Raw genomic sequence first — 19,533 nt, 5'->3', positions numbered from 1 at the left:
AGGAAGGGGCAGGGAGGAAGAATGGAAAGTAATTCATTTCTGTGGTGGCAATTCTGGGTCAGATGATAATGTGATAATGTAATGGTTCATGGGTGGATTAGGTCAAATGTTTAAATCATTTAAAAAAAGAATCGTTAAGTGGTGTGAATAAAGTAATGTTGTGCAAGTGCAGGTGTGAGTGAGTCACCATTCTCTCCAATTCAAATTATTCTTTGTAGGACTCGGTGTGAGCACACGTTTTGTTAATGGTTCCAGATTTATACTGTTAACAGATTTACGCAGTCATGGCTGGATATTTTTGTTCTCAAGGTTCTGGACTTAGAATAAGTCCAGAAACAAAGAGATACTTTATTAAAGCATCGTATCTCTGCTTTAACCTGAGTTTGATTTAAATATTGAAAGAACCAAGTAGCAGACATTGTTCTTTAAATACACCTGGCCATGTTATACTGTTTGAGCACACAATGCAAATTAAAGGGATAATTCCAGTTCTTTCATAATCAGCTATGACCTCACCAAGTGTGCTGACATTCCCGTGCTCTCACTGATACCACGGCTGCCAGCAGAGACAGAAGCAAAAACAGATTTTACAATATCTTCCAAAGGTGTTCATCCCTTTATATCACTGTTGTGCAGCTTGTACTAAGTGGAATTTGAAGTTTGAACACAGTTCACTCTCTTGTCCAAAGTCCATAGAGAAAACCAGTGTTTTACACTTGCAGAGACGCAGGAGCTGCAGCCTTGTTTGGCAAGTTTGAATCACTTCGGTAAAGCCGGACAAAGGATTTCAAACACCTAAGTTACAAGATAACACATTTGAAGTTAATGATGGAGGCAGCAGAGTACCAAAGGGTACTGGATTCTGGATTGTCTATGTGGGGTGTTGGCACCGCCATGCGTCAATCCTTTGAACGCAGTAGTCGAGGGGTAACCTAAGCCTTTATGAGAGCATTTTAGTTGGTGGGAGCAGACCCATGAAGCACTTAGTCGGCTAGCAGCAGTGATTTGAATTTGATGCAGGTGGCTAAGGGTAGCCAGTGGAGCTCAATGAACAGAGGGGTGACATGTGCCCTTTTAGTTCTGATCGAAGACCTGATGCGCCGCCGCGTTCTGGACCATCTGTAGTAGTTTCACAGCACAGGTCGGGAGCCCTGTTTGCAGGGCGTTGCAGTAGTCGAGGTGGGAGGTGACCAAAGTCTGAATTTCTAATCTAATTCTTTTGTGTTAATTCTACATTTGAAAATCAGTTATTAAAAGCTTCAGTAGCTAAATGAAAAAAATTTACAATAACTTACACCAAATACTTTGATAAATGACTTAACATTTTTGTTCCGATTGACAGCCCTTACTATAACCAAGTTGGCATTGCATTTTATTAAAATTATAGTGGTCTGTGTAATTAGTTGTAAATCCTCATACATTGATTCAGCCAGAGTGAAAATGGGACTCTGCAGCTCTCTACCTGCAGCTATCATTAGGCCTTTGTAAATGGATTTGGTTGGAGTTTATATTTCTAATCCTTCCCCATTGTTCTTTTTGACGTCTATGATTGCCGTTCAAGCATCTGTCATTCCAACATTTCATCTGTAGTATTTAGTCTTTACCCTTCCTCCAGAGAAGGCCCTTTATATTCATGTCTCCTGATGCTGTCACAAAACACCTTACAGGTTTGGTGTGAGCCAGTTTTGATAGTGTGTTTTTTTGCCAAGCTCACTAAGTCTCCTTGCATTGTTGGGTGATTGGCAGTTCAGAGTGATCCTGAGGGTCACAAAGCATGCGGGCCTGAGGGGAAGGAACAGTTTCATGACTGGACATGCAGGCTGACACTCCACTCTAATGTTTCCTAGTGACAGACACATGTGGGGTGTGAGTTCTGACCTAGATTACATTGTGGAGCATGTAGCAAATGTAGCATTTTTTTTTAAATTTTTTTGAGCTTTACAATGATGAAAACATTGCATCATCAAGAACTTATCAGCGGATTTCTTAAACATTCCGACTATTCAAAATATTTCAAGCCTAACTTCATTTGAGGAAAGTTTGGGGAAGACTTCTTTCCTTCCCAGAGTATTTAGTTAAAGAGTAACTGTTGATGGTTACAAAACAAGCATTTTATTCTAACGTTTTTCCTTTACAAATTCCATCTTTAGTGATTTTACATTAATGTAACTTGCAGGCCTCCATTTAAAGCAAATACATTGTAAAAAGATAATGTTTTGCTGAATTCCTGCAGAAATACAAGACCATGATGATTATGGATGTTCTTTCTGTGAGCGAGAGTTGTTTTATTTACATCTTTAAAATTGGCCTTTATGGGGTTATTTTTCGGCCATGTGTAAGTGTACGTCTACTTTTGAGTTGTTTTCAATAGCCTTGTCGACCGTAAATTTAAAAGGAAGCCCAACCCTGAACACAGTTGTTGGCTGATCACGAAAATAACCCCTCTACCCTCTAGCTCTGCACTTACCCCAACCTTAACCCTAACAGAACAGAAAGTTAACTCATACATAGTTTTACACCAAGGGCAAACCTTAAGCTATAAACTTAAACAGGTAAATTATATGCCTCCAAAATTACAGTCTTTATGCAGCTTTGATTTTACGAACTGCCAGATGACCGCAGTGAGTAATACAACAATGCAAGCTGCGTTTTTGTGAGACTGTAGCTCAAGACCGGTGCATTCAAAGACAAATATAATAACCCTGATACACATTTTTGAAATGGTGCCAATTCTTTTAGTTATTAGAATGAGTGCAACTGAGACTATGATATATAAGTCTCTCAAGTCTTGTCACTCAACGTTATTGACTCAGTTTCCGCCACTTTAAGGATCACGTACAAACTCAGTGCTGCCTGTATGAATTTGCCCATTGGTAATAATTCATTTTTATGAAACAACTCAAAAGTGATATTAACACTGATTGCATGTATTAGATGGTGAATTACATGTTAACAGTGTATGGACAGTGGTATCTGAGGCCCTAGATATTACACATGCAATGTCTTTTTTTAGTTTTCATAGTTTTACAAAACAACTAAAGAAAGCACTCATGCAGCACAAACCTCCACCACGGTTGCTCAGTTTTCCACAATGTCAATACACTCAACTCTCGATCACCAAGCAGATCAAGTAAATAACGTTATTCTTCACATTTTGTCACCTTTGTGACATGCTTCTGTTAATCTTATCGCTTCATAATTTATCTTTTGGATTCAGAAGTTTGTGTCCAAAGACTTGAATTTGCATTTGGTGCATACAGTTCTTTGATTTATTAGAAATGTAATGCCTTGTCAAGTTGTATATGTATGCCTATTATGTAGCGCTCTGCTCTGTCAAGGGTAGAATGCCAGTGTGATATATTTTAGCATGTGACCTGCTAAAAACGCTAAAAACAGCTCAGCAAAATGACACCAATCGTGCCTTTAGCCATCAAGCCCCCTCTGTTTAAATGTTTTTTTTGATCACTGAGCTCACAGATGCATTCATTGTATGATCAGACAGGATGGATTTTGTGTTAAGGAACCAATTGTGTCTCGGTGTAAAGTAAAAGATACACTGACATGCAGACCACTGCATTGATGGAAATGCACTATGACCCAAATGATGGCCTTTAATGTTACGAATCAGTTTAATGATGCTTTTAAAGTCTCGTGAAAGAGAGCAACTCTCACAATTGTCACTTTGTTCTTGAGTGCGTCTTGTGAGAGGTACTTGTGAGCAACCAGCTGCTAGCTTCTTAATAACTTGCAGCTCTTGTATATCACTGGGATTTCTTAGTGAATATTATATTACCTCCTGTTCCTGCGCTGACACACAGGACTGTGTCCAAGAGTTTTCTTTAGCCTTTTGTCCAGTCACTTTTTATACTTTTGCTGTAATTTGTGCCATGAGTGAAATTGTAATATTCATTTGTTCTTAGTGTTAAAGAGGTTTTGCAAAGTTAATACATTGCAATGTTAAAGTAAGAAGAGTTAAATGCACAGGTGTCAGACAGACTTCAATTTGTATATCTTCATTTAGCTGTAGTTTGTAAGTTTTAAATACAAACAAATGTCTGTTAAATTCAAACCATTGCCAAATGAGTTCCCACAATGCTGATTAAGTCTATGAGCTCCACATGACTCTCTGTGTTTCTCAGTATAGCAGTTAGTTTTTTTGTTTTCATATTTTCTATGGTCACATTCCCATGCTGCACCCAGGGACTGATTTCTTGTCACGACCGAGCAGGCAAAGTAGAAATAGCATGCAACGTGAGCTTCATACAAACCTGGGCGTTCAGTAGGAACTAAAGCAGGAGGAAGCAGCTCAGTTAGCTGGAATCATCAATACCATCAACCCCAAGCTCGGACATGTTGAGGTATCCCTCTAAGGCAAAGCTTTAGTTTCAGTCTCTTCTAATGGTTTCCAGGGAGTAATGAGTTACTCAACCGTCAATAACATGCATCTGCAAACACATATATATACACACACATGCTATTCTTTTAAGGACTCACATTGACCTCTTAACCATCCGAACCATGATTGGTTCATGCCAAACCCTAACCTTAACCTGTAACCACAATTTAAGTCTTAGCCCTAAATTTAACCAGGTCCTCAGAAAGGAAGTTCTGTCTCATTAGGACCAGGTTTTGGTCACCACGCAGACTACTGGCCCTTACTAGGTCAGTACACACACACACACACACACACACACACACACACACACACACACACACACAGAGGAATCCATCATTTACATAAGGGATTCCATCTCATCTGAATTCTCGAGGTCATTTTACTTCTGTTAGTCATTAAACAGCTGCTTAACATGTGGGGTCCAATTTTTTTTGTACACGTTTGCAACTTTACTTTACGGTCTATGTATCTGCTATCAATGCAAGAAGTTTTTATTTATTTATCCTTTATTTAGCCAGGAACGTCCCATTGTGATATGAGATCTCTTCTTCCAGGGAGTCCTGGTATGTGATATTACAACCGCTCCTAACCCTCTATCTCACTCACTAAAACACTAAAAACAATACTGTACTACTACACAGCTGTCACTAAAAATATCAGTCACGTAAAGGTTTGAGTGCTCCGAGTCGACTCAGAAGAAATTATTTACACCCCCAATTCCCCAAATATAAAGGCCAGTTACAGATGTACTTTAGTCAAACACTATGAACTGCTCTGCAAAAAGGAAAAAAAGGTAAAGTTACAAAGAACAACTCACTCACCACAGATGTGTGGACTTCACCATCACTATCACAGTGGTGCTGATCCAGGGGCAGAAATGATTGTAGGTTCGTATCTCACTGATCACAGTATATGAATGATCAGGCGTTGCATTGGCGTTGGTTCTGAGCCAAATACTGTTAGATACTTAAAGGTGCACTATCCATAAGAAATACACCTTTTCTTGTGCGAGTGCGGTTTCGCTGCTATTCTTCAGGAAACAGGGTGAAAGCTGAAGCTCCCTGTCTGTCTCTAATTCATTAATTAAATGGTTAAAATCTCAACAAACTAGCGACAAGCTTTGACCGAAACGCAAACAAGAGTCCATGTCTAGTCACTTCTCATGGGTTCATGGGTTTTTAGACATATAACTTTCTCAGACACATAGTAGCCTCTGAAAAGCCTGTTACACAGATGTTTCAGAGCATTTTTAACACATAAAAAAAATCACCTAAGCCCAAAGTCCCTTGTAATAGCAGAGATATTTGATTTTCTCCAAACGGTCGAGATGAAAGAAATCACATTTCATTTGCTGAAATGCGCAAATGGACTCAGTTTAGTGAATTTGGTGCAAGACTTCCTGACTGGTTTGTGGCATGCACTGTCAAAGCACACAGAGAAGACTGCTGTAAGAAAACATATCCCACACTAGAAAAAGCAGTGAGGACGGAGCTAAGAATGCTTTGGAGCTACAGAAAAACACTGTGGATGGATCATTTTAAGACAAGAGCAGAAGTGTCACAGATTTAGCAAAACATTTGGTCATCCCAGTCCCTGCTGGGTTAAGGACAACAGATTACAGCACATAGGGGAGTGTGCAGACAGAAATGCAGATTTAGGGATTGGACACTCTAAATTGACTGTAGGTGTGAGTGTGAGAGTGAATGGTTGTTTTTCTCTTTGTGGCCCTGTAATCTCTGGTCTGGCGAGGGTGTACCCCGCCTTCCACCCTATGTCAGCTGGGATTGACACAGGGTTAGGGGGCCGCCATTTTTCTTGGCAGGTTGGAGGATCACCACAATTATTTAGTCATGTGGTGACAATTAGTGCCTGAAGTACCTGTATTTGTGTAAATATAAATCATATAAACCTGGAGACAAAGTCATCTTCATAACATTGGGGACAATGTTAAGAGGTTTAATCCATCCATCCATCTTCTACCACTTTATCCTCCACATGAGGGAGCCGTGCCAATCTCAGTTGACAGGATGATAGGTGGGGTCACACCCTGGACAGATCACCAGTCCATCACAGGGACACATAGAGATAAACAACCATCCACTCTCACACTGACACCTATGGTCAGTTTAGAGTGTCCAATTTACCTAATCCCATATTGCATGTTTTTGGACTGTGGGAGTAAACCAGATAAAGTTTAATAATTATCATAATTATTTCCCTAAGCTTTTCATTATGGAAAAACATGTCTTCTTAAATAATTGTGGATGCCATTATTGTGTTAAATATGACATCATCAAATGGAGATGAATGATTCATTGTTTTATGACTCGTATAACTGTCATTACTGATATCAGTTTATGCCTGGATTATGTCGTCACTGCTCCTCTAAAATAGTAATTTCCGCTAACAAGTCCAATAAAAGTCCAGGAGGGTGTTGGCATACACAAATGCATTTCACTCAATTCTCTATTCGTTGTTATTATTATTACATCCACACTATTTCGCCTTGAACGCGGCACCATTATATAACCCCAGATGGTTCTCTGGCGCCTTTGCTCATCTGTAACAAGTTCATGGGTCCAGCCGGCACATGCACACGCACACACACACCTACACACACCACACACACACGCCAGTGGGCCTTTGATCTCATTTCCCTCCTGGGCCTCCTCAAAAAAAGGTGATTCCCTCAAGCTTGTCCAGCCTTGATGCATTTAGATGGTTGTGCTCCAGGTCTGATAGGGAATGGAAGACTGCTGACTTATTATTGCTGGATCTATGCAAACAATATATCACCCAAGGCATACACCATACACCATACCAGTCATGTTGGCCTTTGCAGTAGACTTCCATGTGCATCACAGGTCCACACATTGCTTCTTCCGAAGTTCTAGAAAAACCTTTTTACAATTTGAGTCCAATGGCAGAAGAACCCTCAGGCCAGGGCCAGACTGGATGAGAGTGCAGTGCGTGACGCCTGCATTGCTAATCTGCTGCGTCTTGTGCACCCCTGTTTTCCACACATGGAGCGTGTTGGCTGCGCGTCATCTGTGGAGCTGCTGCTGTTTTACATAGTGTCTGCCTTTGAAAACGAACATAAATAACATACCTCAGTACACAGTAAAATGCCAGGACTGTTCGGTATGAGGAATGAAGCTGTGCATCTATCAGTCCTGCAAACGTTTCACAATAAATGGATTCAGGGAACTCCATCGCTAGAGGGCTTTTACTTTGAAAAACGGGTACAGGACGGGTGACATACGAAACAGATCTCGACATTGAAACTGTGGTGAAACATTATTTTCACTCTCTGTTTTGCTGTGCACAGGCTTGTAGAGAAAACAAAAGTTCCGAGCTCGACCATCACAAAGAGCGGCGTGTTACTACTTTATTCAGTTAATGTGAAAATGAAAAGCAAGACATTCCAAAGCAGATGCAATGCTCACACTTCCCCTGTGGCCCTGGCCTTATTCTGCAAATGTAGAATTTTGTTGTGATAAAACACAGATTATTTTTACTGCACTAATTAGGGGCCACTAGAGTCTGCTCCGTCAGAGGTGCAGCTCAGAGGCCGCTTCATCTCACCTCAACTTCTTTTCCCTGCAAAATACAGGAGTGCTGTGGTTGATGTGCCTCCTCTTTTTATACAAATCATAATTGCACGGCATGCGAGGGTCAAAGAAATGACACACAAAACGAAAGGAAAGGAAAGTGACAGTTATAAATTGATACATTTCTAATCAGTTAAATTCTTAACCACAAGTAACTAACTAACCAGCTAACTGTAATCGTTTACATGCTTTGTTCTAAAAGATGTTTACATAAAGCAAAAATCTATACTGCAGACGTTTTTATAGAGCCAACTTACTGGAATGTGGCAAGCTCGGAAGTATGCAGTGGATCACTGTGTGTGTCTTTTTTTTACATTTGTATATTATATATGTGTGTGTGTGTGTTTGGATACTGTATTTGCACAGATCTTCGTATGTGATCCAGAGGGTAAAGGACAGTAAAATATTGTCTTGGCTCTACTCTGCTATGCTCTTGTCGTGAGTCTCAGTAAGAGGAGGTTGGCTTGACTCTCTTGTTTTGGATAATTGTACGCTGCCGAGGTCTGTGGTCCCCTTCTCTGTCTCCCTGTGGCCTAGGCTGCAAGAGCCATATTTAGGCGGCACGTCCTCCTCATCCTCTCCTGTCTCATCCCCATCCTGTCCGACACACCCCCGCAACACAGCGGGGGGCAGATAAAGGGACAGTGTTGAGGTCAAACTGTATTGTAGATATCTGTTGAAAATTGAAAGCATTTTTGACCTTTGCCCAGTGCTCAAAATCTTTGCTTTGGACCTGTTTTGTGGACATAAAGTTGCACAGTTCTGTGTTTCCACTGGAAAAGGTTGAACAGAGTTTAGTTTTTTGTTGTTTTTTTTCAATCATGGAAAACTCAAAAGTGCAAAATGGACAAAAAAGTCAAATATCCTTGAATCTTTTATGTTGTCCACGAATATTATTTCAACATTTTTCTTTAGCCGAGAGTGAAATAGTAAAAATAGTAAAACTTAACCCTTAAAATAGTGGCATATAATGAGCAGGCTGCTCTCAGATGATCTTAGACTGATTTTTTTTATCTTAGTGGCCAAATCTATAAAGAATATAATGGCGTGTTTCCGCTAGCGTGACTCGATACGATACTCGATACGGTTATGTTCGCGTTTCCACTTCCACAGTACCTGCTCTGGCGAGGTTCCAAGCGAGCTGAGGCGATACTATGTGTGACGTCACCAGACTGCCGGCCACTGATTGGCCAGAGTGCCGTCACAGGAAGAGTCATGAGCAAGACGTCCGACACAAGAATCAAGCCAAACAATGCCGAACTCTAGATCAGTTAAAAAGACTTCTGCGAGGTGGTGTATTTAACGACACCACTGCTGATCGCGACCGGCGAGCCACATCACAAATTCACCCACACTTTCAGTCCAGTGACCGTATCAGACGGTGTCTGTGCTCCGGTGATGGAGGAAGTACTGAACAGATCTAACAAATCTTAAATTCACTGATTCTAATGATTCAGTTACACTGAAAATAAACGTCAGTTTCATGCAGCCGTGCAGTAATGACTCGGCCCACATTGAGTAGGTACTATTTTGTAGTGGGAAACCAACCTAAACCGTGCCACGCCGTGCTGAGGCAAGTCGAGGTGAGGCGAGTTGGGACCATAGGTGGAAAAGGGGCTTAAGTTACATACATTATGACACATAGACATTGGTCTCTTGCTATTGATATTCCTGCTTGTCAGTAAGTGGCAGATTTTATATAGTTGAAGTGAAATCGCTGTTTTTGTGCTGCAGCACAATCAATTTAATATGTATCTCTTTTATGACATTTAATCTATTCATGCTGGAGTGTCGGGCCGGGTCGGGTTCTGGCTTAAAGACCCGTGGGTCGGGTCGGGTCGGCTCGGGTTGTTATTTTCAGGCCCGTTGAGAACTCTACTGTCAATACAAAGAGCATAGATGGCTCCTTCAGTGACTTTTGACATTACCAAAAAGATATACATTACTGAAGCAGAAAGGCCTGAGGAAGAGTGACTGTTTTAAAATGGATGACCTGTTTGTAATTACTGTATTTACCTCCACCAATGTTTCAGTGCAGTCTCTCTGTGAACTCTTGTGAACTTTTCTGCACCATTTCATCAAGTTCTTTCATAAATATTTGTTCTTTTCTCAAGACATATGATAGAGGTATGTAGTATGTAGTAGAGAGTGCTAATATGTGAACAGGTAAAACATGCTGATGAATGTAGCAGATTACCTGGATTTTGTGAATCAAAATGTGTATTTTAAGGAGAGTAATCTGTTCTTTACAGTTACTCTATGACCGTTGTTTGTGTGTTCTTCAGACAAATCATTGCATTTGTCTGCTTGTGTAAAAGTGTCGATGGTAAGAGTGCTTCAGTGTTGGTGTTGGTGTTAACTTTATGAGCAGCTTCTGATTTACTCTTGACAGTTTGACTGTTTTTGAACGTTTGACCTTTAGACATGAGATTGTTGAAGTCCCACCCCCCTCGGCGACACAGGGGCCATCAGGGCAAGGACCACAAGATGAATAAGCATTTCTTATAACAAAGCAATCACCACTTTGAACTTTGCACAGAAGCATAGCAAATAAACATCATTTATCAAATGTCTTTTTTACCACTTATACTATGGAATTAGATTTGTGTCACTTTTTCCAAACAACACTTTTAAGGAAGCAAAGTTTTGGAGCGACAGGGCTTGGAGTTGCTGTCAGTCTGGAACTCGTTCCCTAAATTTTCCCCGTCGACATCCGACAAAATAATTGTAAGCAAGTGTTTTATAACCAAGTACCACCTGAGAAAATATTGAGCTCTCGAAGCAACACCGTTTTAACCAACGTTAAAATACAGTGGTGAAAAAAGGCTGAGCAAAGTCAGCTCCATACGTTCCACAGGAGGCAGATTTATGAAATATAATAAGATATTTTACTCTCTCATCATCCTTCTGTTCTTCACATATTCTTCAGACACTGTTATAACCAAATTAGAAGGAATTACAAGGTGACTAATGCCGTGTTTCCACTACATGGTCCTAGCTCGCCTCCACACAGTTTAGGTTGGTTTTCATTAAAAATTGCACATGCTCAACGTGGGCACGTGAGTCATCACTGCAGGGCTGCATGAAACTGCCGTGACTTCGTTTCACACGCAACACATAAACAAGTGACTAGTGACTTGTAAAGCAGTTGATTTCAGTGTATTGAATCATTAGAATCAGTTCATTAAAATGTGTCCAGTACTTCCTCCATGACCAGAGCACAGACTCCATCTGACACAGTCACTGACTACAGCAGCAGGGTTTGTGATATACACCAGACTCCTATACCAGACATTTCCCTGGTAATTGTTTGAGATTAACCCACGTTTTTAGGATTGTTAAGTCTTTGTATCTGATCTACAGTTTCAGCATTGTTTGCTTTTATTCTTGTGTTGGACGTCTTGCTCATGCCTCTTCCTGTGACGGCACTGTGACCAATCAGTGGACATCACGCATAGTATCAGCTCAGCTTGCATGGAACCTTGCCAGAACAGGTACTAAAGAAAAAGTAGCAGGTACCAGGTACTGTCGCTAATGGAAATGCAAAATAACCATGGCGAGGCGTGGTGCACTTTTTATTTTAAAGGTGACATCGAATGCTTGTATCACACATATATGTTAGTTATGGAGGTCTACTTACATATATTAACTTGTTTTCATGGTTAAAAACCTCCTTATCGCTGCAAACGAGCCGATCAAAATATTTCCTCACTGATGCTCTCGTCAGCCGCGCTGTTTCAGACCAAAATCACACCCCCAGAACGTGGACTGTGTTGTGATTGGCCAGCCAACGAGAGCTTTCCCACTGTCCTGTGATTGGCCAGGTACCTGGAAGTGACGTAATAGATAGGCCAGCTCTCAGATACACAGCTCCCCCTCTGGCACGGTGGATGCTCTGCATCTCAGCAGCTACAACGAGAGTAGTTCTTCTTCTTCTGCGGTTGAATGTACGCAACCGGATGTGCCCGGACTAGTGCCCGCACCGGGAGGCGCTACGGTTGTGAGAGGAGTGGTGAGGTTTTCTGATGACATCATCAGCATAGGGAAGTGCCGATCCGCTTCGCAGAGCCCAGGAAAACAATACAACACTATTTTCTCAGCAGTGGCTGAACTGTTTGTTCTGAAACTTTAGGGTTTCATAAACGAGGTAATGACGCAGATACACACACAAACGCAGCGTTAATTGGAGCTTCCGGTCTATGTTAAAAAAACAATACATTTCCTCAGCTCACTCCGCTCACGTACTCTGGTATATGCATTAGAACAGTATTTCTGATTTTCCTCCAATTACCACACAAGGTTTCTTTTGATTGAAGTTTTTTGAGCACTGTATTTTTAGGCAGTGCACTCGAATTTCATTGTGTGTAATCTGCATTGACAATAAAGGCATCGTATCTTATGTTATCCTAGATCATCCATGAGTCACAAAGATTAGGAGTTCAGAGTGTAGAAACTTTCTGTCATTAGGTTCTGTGCTTAAAATAACAACCCATGAGCAGTGCACATTGGTTTCTCTAGTTTGATCATGCACAGACCTCAATCCATTGCCTGCATCGACTCCACTGCCTGTCTCCTGCGGGTAGAGATAGCAGGAGCAGGTGTTACTGCAAACAAAGAATCATCAATCACATTTTCACATCTTTTCATACTCACATTATGCATTTTTAAACAGACTCATTTGCCTTCTCTTCACCTTTTAGTGAAGACACCCAGCTAGGAATTTTTCACCGCAGGGCTTGGTTTCCAATTATTATCACCCATGTTATGCACATGCACGTTTTACAGCTGGAGGGCTACATTTCTATTTCACTTTGCTTTGTCAAGGAGAGCCTTGAGTAATTCATCACTTTTTGGCATATTTTCTTTATGTCTTTGACAGCTAAACATTGACTTTTTCATGTACACTCTTTAAATTTATCCTAATCTGACGGTGCCTGCATATATGACACGGTCAGACTCATTACGTACCCTTAATCCTAAATCCATTGAAACGCCTATGACAGTCTTATTTATTAAAAGAATGATAAAACACGTGCTCATTAGTAGTAGATTGGGAGAGACGCTAGTAGACAAGGATCTTTGCTTAGAATCTTTTAGATGTAGAAGTTGTCTATGTGTTGGTTTTTGAGGCTGTGGAGAAAACCAACCAAGGTATTGATTCATTTTCCAGAGATTTCACCTCATTGACTAAACAGGAATGTATTTCTGACCTGTGCCATTGTACGGTAAACCTTACCATGATGACTAAATGAGTTGTCATCATCTGGTTGTTCCTCTAAATGTTTCCAAACCACAGCATTGTGAAATAATAGGAAAAACAACACACATTTCCCTTGTTTCCATTCAACACTTTCATCCCTTACACCCATGGTCACCCCCCCCGTAAATGTCTGTAAACCCTTCTCCTAACTGGAATTGGGATGTAGAGTTTCCAGTATCTGTGTGCACATGCTATTTATCATGGTAGTCACCCAACTCTCCTCACTTCAAGTGGTCTGTGATTACATTCAGCAGTGTAAACACCGATATGCTTACAGATCATTTGACCGACCAGGTGATGGACCACAATTGAGCCCCGACTCCTGAATAACTTAGATTTTATTTGTTTATTATATCATTATGGGCATCATAATCTATGTCTAGTGAGATGGGCACTATATCAGATTAAGTGATCATGGTCCCTCAATTTCCCAGTCTGTCATGTCCAGGAAACACATCAGACTGCAAACTAAACAATGAACCAACATAGCATATTTGTTAGCAGATTTTAGCCACTGCCAATTTAGTTTAGCATGTACGATTGAATGATCTGATGCTAAGAGTGCACATTGTAACAAATGGAGGACTCCTTCACCCAAACCTCTGTTTTCCATGTGTGTAAAGGATTGTGTTCTGCTTTGTTTGCACATTAAGCTTTTGCGTCAAAAAGTAGAAACACTGGATTGACTGTCGACACGTTTCAAACACGGCCATTAAAAGCTAAAAATCTACATAGAATCTGGTTTCTACAAGAACAGACAGTTTATGTGAACCTTCACCATGAACCATCAGTGCTGTGTGAACATCGAATGTGAGCCAAGTTAGTGCTGTGATATGCACATACAAACATGTGCACATACAGGCATGCAAGCACGCACAGGCAACGACACACAACCGGGGAGACATTTGTAAATATTTAGGATACTGGGCTAAATATGTGAACAGTTGTTAGGTCGCCACACATGAGGGTCCATGTCCAAGCTCAACTCTTCTTTTGAAGGGAATGTTTTAAAGTAGACAAGGAATTGGAAAAACTCTGGGGGAGTTAGGGGTGACCATCAAGAGTGAGAGAGGAAGCTGTGCCAGATTCTCAAGGACTACACAGTGACTCATAGGTCAAGGGCCCTGTGCATGTAAACATAATCTTTTCTCACTATTTGAGTGCTGAATCAGAGACTCCACTCATAGTTTTCCTCTATCACCTTGATTAAGTATCTCCTGGGGAGTATGGGAGGGACGGACGGTCAGAGATCTAACAAGAGATAGTAAGAGTTATTAGTAGAGTCGGCAGAGGGGGAGTAAGCATAGCTAGGATATCCCTAGTGTGATGACGAAGCTGTTTCCAACTGGTGATTGCAACTGTAAGGATGACTGTGTACTATAATGTGGTCTAAAAACATGTTTTTTTTCCAGTCTGGCAGGACCGGGAAGGGAAAGCAGTTGTGCTTGTCTAGGTCATGGTTAGAGTGTCAACATTGCTCTGGTTTATCTCTTGATCATGTTAGAAACTGACAGAGGAACTGAACTGACTGCACTCCATCCTCTTGAGCCTGTCAACTTACAATGACAGTTTACTAAAGATGATGCAGACATTTCCATAAATGTATGACATTTTCTGGCATTTTGGCTACAGCCTTTGCAAAATTGATTCATATTTTTTTTTTCATTTGGCTCATTTGGCTTTTAGTTTTTCTAGAGCAAGGTGGATATTTGCTTTCCCAAGGGTCACACATCTAACTGATTACAATGTGTGTTATTGACGGTTTAAAATTCCACATTTTAATATAAATGAAGCAAATGCACTCAGCTGGGGCTGTATCAAAATTAAAAAAGGAATCCTCTATAAATTGTCCAACAGCATTGTTAAGATGTTAAGTTTAAGCAAGCTCTTGCCTTTTCTCCAGTATTGTGTATTTATTTAATTTTTTATCCACATTAAGAAAATCAAGCATCGGCTCATCTTTGTTAGATGTTGAGTGTATCCAATTTTTTTTCCTTGATGTGATTCACTGCGCTGTTGCCTTTGCAGCAGAAAGACCAGGGTGGTTGTTGGCCCTGTGATGGACTGATGACCTGTCCAGGGTGTACCCCACACATCGCCCTATGTCAGCTGGGATTGGCACCAGTGGCCACGTGACCCTCATGTGGAGGATAAAGTGGTAGACGATGAATGAATGAATGTGATTTAATGCTGCTTGGAGCCCAGGGGCTTAATTGGTCTAATAATGAAGATGTGTCAAAATCTGAGTGACTTGCAGTTATATGCCTTTTATTCATTTTGGTTTTGATGTGCAAAGGCCTTGAAGCTGTAGCGTGTAACTCTGAAACAAAAATAAACGTCATTATGTCATAGTTGTGAAATGTGTTCACGCGGCGATGATTAAGTCTCTCAGCTCCATACATGTCTCTCTGTTTTGCAGTATAGTGGTGTTTAGCCGTCATGTCTACTTCATATCAAGACAGATGGAGGCAACAGCAACACTGCGCTAGTAAAGCAAGACAGCTGCAAACAAACTGTTGGAGTATGACTGAAAGGTGTGCAGCTGTGTGACGAGACAGACACACCTACTATCAGCGTGTGTTTTTGTTTTGTCACCTATTTGGGACATTTTCTGGCATTAGCACTGACCAGTAGCCCGCATGGAGACAAAAACCTGGTCCTTATGAGGAAGAAGGAGCAACTGGTTATGTTTAGGACTAATATTTGAATAGTGGTTAGGTTAAGGTTAGGGATGACGCTCTGTTGAGGCTGTCCAAATGAAGGGAAGTTGATTGATAACATAACATAACATAAAAATAAAAGACAGTAACAATTTTTTATATAAATATTTATATAACCGTATATACCAATTGTAAAGGTATATAACACAGAGTTGTTAAAAGGATAAATCTGTGTGTGAGAGAGAGAGAGTGAGTGACGGTGAAAATCAGACAACAGTGACGGACTGCTGCAGGGAAAGAAGGAATTAAAGTGGAATACTTTTGCAAGTGAAAGAAGCAGAAAGAGAAAACTAGCACAGTTGTTTTATTGATTGGCATTTCCTCAAGAAAGCAAAGGTGGTTTCAGGAAAACTTTACTTGCTGCTGGGAAAGAAAGAAAAGAGCTGGGTAAAAGAAATTGGTTCAAAATGTAATGCTGCGTTCTAATCTTTTCTCTCCTGAGGGCGTTTTTTGGAAGCCTGGGCAGGACTCATTTGTCCCTCTATCCCTCCCTCCCTCCCTCCCTCCCTTTCTCCTTCTTCACTGTGCATTGCAGTGGAGTGTAATTGGAGCCATGCATTGACTACAGGTTGAGAATTGAGTGAGAGGGAGTGAGACCAAGTGCAGACTGACACACACACCTCACATGCTGGAGATTGGTTTGGTTTACTGTGCAGCCCACAAAGGTGAGGAGAGAACATCTTTCCAGTCTGGGAGCTTTCCCCGTGAATGAGTGTGTGCAGGTGAGCATTTGTGTGCATATTTTTTTCTCTGTAAATACAAACAACTCTGCGGGTGAATGTGACCTGATGAAGACTGAATTAGAGCACAGAGCAAGCGAGTGCATGAGCGAAATTTGTTTGAGTAAAGTTTTTTTTTTGTATCTGTCCTAGTGAAGTGCAGAATAGAGACACTGTCAAAGTCACAGCCTGCAGGTGCTTATTCACGTTATGCATGCGCACATTTGTACCTCTTTGGCTCTATACTGCGGTTTCTTGTTTAGCTGTGTCAGCAGTGGACACCCAATGAAGGGCAGACAGACTTGAGTCTTCACCTCATCTGGCCACAATATGAGCTGCCTGCACATTTTTGCTGTCATGTTTGAAATTGCTGGATCTTCTTTTTTGTGAAAGTTTTGTATTTGCAACACACATCAGACGTTATGACAGTGATGTGAAGCAGGAAAACATCTGTTGCAAATGGATGTAAGAGCGCCTCTGCAGGATCTGTAAGCATGCATCATAATTTACTTTTGTATAACTGCAGTGTTGGTAAAGTGTTGCCTGTCTCTGTGTCGAAATGCTACTTTGTTCCTACATGCTACAAGTTGTTTTTCTGCTTTTTGTCTCTCGTGAACACTCAGGTGTTTTCATCTACACATAGTGCTTGTCCAGCCTTTACTTCCAGCCAATCCATGGCAGGTAAATGCTTCCAAGTGTGTGGCTTAGGGACAAAAGGGTGGGGCTCAGGTAGTGCAGATAGGGAAGTCCTTGTAGAATGTTTGGGATTCCTCTACAGTGCAGCTTCTGCAGTTGCAAGCCCCCTTTCAGCTTATACTGTATTTCCTCACCTCCCACCAGGCACTGCACCCCCTCCCACTCTACACCTCTTCATGCTCTCTGCCCAGTGACTGGAGCCTGCTCAGTCATGCCAGTTTGCCTAACCCTAACCACTGCACCACACTCATAAAAGATGGAAAATCATCCTCCGTTCTGCCAGTTGTGGCATTCCCCCCGTGAGTGTAATGCTGCATTTTGCCAGGTGTGCCATCGGCATGTCTAGGTGAAGGAGACAACAATATTATAGTATGTGAACGGGGTTTTGCCTGACCCTGAATAACACAGCTCAAGCAGCTGCCAGTATTTATATATTTTTCTTGTGTTGTGTGTGATTATTACATACTTTCTATCACTGGTTGTGATAATTAGCTTTGATTACTATGTTCCAATCCAAATGGGGATGTCGGAAGTGTGGGTGTGTGCACGTGTGAGAGATTGAACAGCACGAGGAAAAATATAAAGCTTGCTTTTTAACTTGTGAATAAAATATTAAAGAAAAAGTTATGTATGGACATATAACAGTGTGTTATATCATCTAGCCCAGGCTGTGTTGTTGATAAAATGTAAAAGCCTGGCTTAAGAACAGACGGCTGCTAATGTTAGCCAAACTACAGTACTGTGCAAAATCCTTAGGCCACCATTAGATTACATTTTTCTCAGTCATTTTATTGGAACACATCCAGAAAATATGGTGAAATGACAGCTTTTACATGTTAAAGTGTCAAGTATTTAGTCGTATAAAGTATTTAATGTGAACTTAAAACTGAACCTAAAACCTTATTCATGTCATTGGTAAAACCTGTGTTACTTATATCTGCTGTGAAAAAGGTCTGTTATACCAGGTTTATTCCAGAGACGCTCATAATGTATTAGTTTAACAATCAATCACTCAAATGCCAATGATCACAGAATTAGACGGACATAACAATGACAAAGCTGGTGATGCCCTGAGACTTTTGCACAGCATGTGATGTATGTGATGTAAGCTAGCATGAGGACGGACATGAACCGACCTGTGCTTTGTTAATGAAACCCAAAAGGATGCAGCTAACACACGATCACCCTTGAGGTAAACCAGCATGAGGACTTTTCAAATCTGACTTGATTTTAAAAACATGGGAGACCACAGACACAACCAACTTTGTAACCAATTTTCAATGTTTCAATCCTGAGAAAACACACACTAGACATGATACAGGACCACACACTTTAATTTAATCAAACAATTTCAGGGAGGAGAATCCAGGGATTTGGGATCTCACAGAAACTCAGGATATAAACAGACATGGAGGTGGACTGTCGGCGTCATCAGTTAACAGCTGTTGTGTGCGATGTTTTGTGCTGACAAACGCAAAAATGTGGATGAAGTCATGGCTGAGAGACAGAATCAACTTGCCTTGTACAAGTCATGGTTCTTAACAAAAGTACACAACATCCGTTTCCTGCTCAACTCGTTCTCATTGGTTATTGCTGGGTTCTGCTCATGCCCCAAATTGCTGTTCAGTCATAAATATCAAAGATGTTTAATACTTAGGATATGAAGTCGGGAAGACTCTGATTGCTACTGATAACTGCGTCTGTTAACCCCTCACCCTTCAGGATAGTTTGGCCAGATAATCTGTTCATGTCACCAGTCCATCACAAAATAATATTGGTGTCAACAATGGCAGTATAAAACAGTCACAACTGTAATGCACAAATGATCTCTTTTCACAATTTAAATTGTTAATTGGATAATTGGATAGCAGTGGATTGACATCTTTAGAAAGTGGACCCTCATATGAAAACATAAAATATTAAAAACAGTGGCAACAGGAGTACAACTCCTGTGTCCCATCATGTCTTCATTATCTAGGGACTAACCAGGTATTCATTTGAAAAGTTTATAGGGTAATTGATTGATTTATGAGATTGGAGGCAGCAATGAGGTCAGGAATCCAGGTGTAGGCTACAAAGCTGAGAGTTGAAGGTGCCAGATAAATATTCTACTGAGATCAAAAGAATGGAC

The 19,533-nt window shown here is 40.9% G+C and overlaps 1 protein-coding gene across 3 annotated transcripts in view; it reads left to right on the top strand.

The window, feature by feature from the left end:
• LOC131469607 (uncharacterized) overlaps nucleotides 1-19,533 on the top strand; it is a 218,414-nt gene that overhangs the window by 129,866 nt on the left and 69,015 nt on the right. Inside the window, exon 1 of one of the 3 annotated variants that reach the window (XM_058644755.1) lies at nucleotides 16,564-16,652. The exons of 1 other annotated variant lie outside the window; for it this stretch is intronic. The gene's annotated coding sequence lies outside the window, so the exon portion shown is untranslated. Of the gene's footprint in view, nucleotides 1-16,563; nucleotides 16,710-19,533 lie in introns of those variants that run through there. One more of the 3 variants, XM_058644754.1, reaches the window with a different exon arrangement.

The sequence above is a fragment of the Solea solea genome, chromosome 12, assembly GCF_958295425.1.
Source record: "Solea solea chromosome 12, fSolSol10.1, whole genome shotgun sequence".
In the NCBI taxonomy this organism is placed as follows: Eukaryota; Metazoa; Chordata; class Actinopteri; order Pleuronectiformes; family Soleidae; genus Solea; species Solea solea.
This window is presented reverse-complemented; position numbering and strand designations above follow the sequence as displayed.